The sequence below is a fragment of the Athene noctua genome, unplaced genomic scaffold (assembly GCF_965140245.1).
Source record: "Athene noctua unplaced genomic scaffold, bAthNoc1.hap1.1 HAP1_HAP1_scaffold_154, whole genome shotgun sequence".
Lineage (NCBI taxonomy): Eukaryota > Metazoa > Chordata > Aves > Strigiformes > Strigidae > Athene > Athene noctua.
The window spans coordinates 235,001-237,500 of record NW_027437626.1 but is presented as its reverse complement, the minus strand read 5'-3'; the positions used below and the strand labels follow the sequence as shown (position 1 = coordinate 237,500).

General features: G+C 77.9%; 1 non-coding gene across 1 annotated transcript; it reads left to right on the top strand.

The window, feature by feature from the left end:
* Window positions 1-1,916: 1,916 nt before the first annotated feature.
* LOC141955316 (5.8S ribosomal RNA) lies at window positions 1,917-2,069 on the top strand. Its single transcript, XR_012632483.1, has one exon. It is a non-coding gene; the product is annotated as a 5.8S ribosomal RNA (ribosomal RNA).
* The last annotated feature ends 431 nt before the right edge of the window (window positions 2,070-2,500 follow it).

Sequence of the window (2,500 nt, the reverse complement as noted above, 5' to 3'; positions counted from 1 at the left end):
GTCTCCCCCGATCCTTCCTGCCCGCACCGTGGCGGGCTTGCTGCGGAGCAAGCCCGCCGGGGGGCCGGCCGGCCGCGTGCAGGGCCGAGGCCTCTGGGCGTTCCGGGCTCGGGTGCGTGGCGCCGGCCCTCGGGCCGGCGGGCGAGTTCCCGCGCCGGGCCGTGTCCCGCGCGCCAGCGGGCGGCCCGAGCCACGGCTCTCCTCCCGGGCGCAGCGCCGGGATACTGAGGGAAACCTCGGGCCCCGGGCCAGGAGGACGTGGTGGTGGTGGCAGATGTCGGGCGCGCCCCCGCGAACGGACGCTCCCCCGATGGCGGCAGCGGGGGAGGCACCCCCGCGGGGCCCTTGAGGATGTTTCCCTCACCCCAGGGCCAGGTACCTAGCGTCCGCGCCTCCGCGGCCCTCCCTCGGCTGAGCCCGGGGGTCGAAGGCCGCGGAGCCGGGCGGAGGTTTAAAGACTCGGGCGGCTCGGTGCGACCCGCAGGGGCGGGCCCCGGCCGTGTGCGGCGGTTGAGCCTCCAGGGGCGGGAGTCGCTCTCGTGCAGGCCCTGGCCATGGCGGCCGCCGCCCACGCCGTGGGCTTTTTGTCCCCTCGGGCGACCGCGCCGGGGAGGGGTGTCCCCCCTGCCCCCCCTTCTCCGCGGTCCGGTCTCGGCGGCGAGACCGGCGGCGTTCGGTCGGCCGCAGCCGGCCTGCCTCGCCCTCGAAACGCGAAGGGGAACCTCCCCCCCCCCCGGCGGGGAGCGCGGGCTCTCTCGCCGTCGGGGGCGATGGCGATTCCCCCACGGTCGGGGGTCTCGCCGGGCGGGGCGGCCTGCTCGGGCCGCCGCGTCTCCGTGGACGCGCAGCGGCGCGCTTGCGGCTTCGTGCTCCTTGCTTGCCACCCCCACCCCTTCCCGCCCCGGCTGAGGGGAGGGGCGGCGCAGCCCCCGGGCCCGAGCGGCGGCGGCGGCGCCGCCGCTCGGCGTGCCGGCCGGCGGTCGCTCGGTGGCCGGCCGCGTGGCCTGTCCCGTCCCGGGTCCTGCCCGTCGCTTCGCAGTCGCCTTTCCCGGTCTCGGTCAGGCGAGGCGGGTGGGCGGCCGAGGGGCGTTCCCCGTCCCGTTCTCCGCGCGGAAGCGGGGAGAGGGGGCGTCGCCTCCGGCTCAGCGGCGTCCGCCTTCTGCCTGGCGCGTGCCTGCGGAAGGGGCCGAGACGAGAAGCGGCGGCGGCGGCTCCGGGAGGGCAGCCGCGGCGGTGCGGTGGCCGGGCGGCGGTCGGGCGGAGCGCCGGGCGGCGGCGTCGCGTCGCCGTCTCGGGTTCCGGCGGTTGGCCGTCCGTCCCTGTCTCCGGTGTGGTGCGGCGGCGGCGCCGCGCGGGCGTTCCCGGCGTCGGGGCGAGAGCCGGGGTTTCGGGGCCACGGGGGCAAGGAGCCGGCTGTCGCAGCGCGCGGGCGCTGGGCGGCGCGGAGGCGCGCGCGGCGCGAGCGGGGCGCCCCCGCTGGTCGCCCGCGCGGCGGTCAGCGTCTGTGGTTTCCCCCCTCCGCGCGAGCGAGAGGCGGGTGCAGGTCCGGGCGCGCGGTCGGACGCGCCGCCGGCCCTCCGTGCGGAGGCCGGGCCGAGCCCGGGCGCCTGGGCCGCCTCCGAAGCGAGCAAGGTGCTTGTTGTTTCCCCAGGTCGGTCGGGAGCGCGGGCTCCCCGGGCCCTTGCCGTTCGGAGCTTGTTTCACCCTTCCCTTCCTTCCCTCCGTTGTGATGTCGGTACGGTCATCTGAGGCGAGGCGCGACCGTCGCCCGCCGGTCGTCGCGCGCCCCCTCCGCGCGTGCGGAGGGGGGCGGTCGGTCGGTCGGTGGGGCGGCGGTCCGTCGTCCGAGAAGGGGGCCGCTTTTGCGGAGCGGTCCCGGCCCCTCCGCGCGCGCGGGGCGGTGCCGAAAGGCAGACAACTCTTAGCGGTGGATCACTCGGCTCGTGCGTCGATGAAGAACGCAGCTAGCTGCGAGAATTAATGTGAATTGCAGGACACATTGATCATCGACACTTCGAACGCACTTGCGGCCCCGGGTTCCTCCCGGGGCTACGCCTGTCTGAGCGTCGCTTGACGATCAATCGCCGGCCGGTGCGCCGTCCCTCCCCGCCTCGCCTCGGCGGGCGGGCGGGCGGCGTCCGCGGCGGCGCGGCTGGGGTGCCTCGCAGGCCCGTCGGTGTCGGCCGAGGGCCTTCGTCCCCCTAAGTGGAGACTCGGGGAGCGCTCCGAAGCTCCCCGCTCCCGGAACGCCCGCTTGGCGGAGCCTCGTCCCGCCGGGGCCGGGCGGCCCGTTGGTTCGGTCCGGCCGGGTCGGGCGCGGCGGTGGGGAAGGGCCGAGGTGTCGGGGGGGGAGAGGCGCGGGCCTCTTCCCCGGCCTCCTCCCGCGCGGGCGGCTGTCTGCGGGTGGGTACCGCGGCGGTACCGTGCCGTGCTGCCGCTCGCGTGCGGGGCGTGCGCCGTGGGAACGGGGGTCCTCCCCGTCGCCACTGGCCCCCCGCCT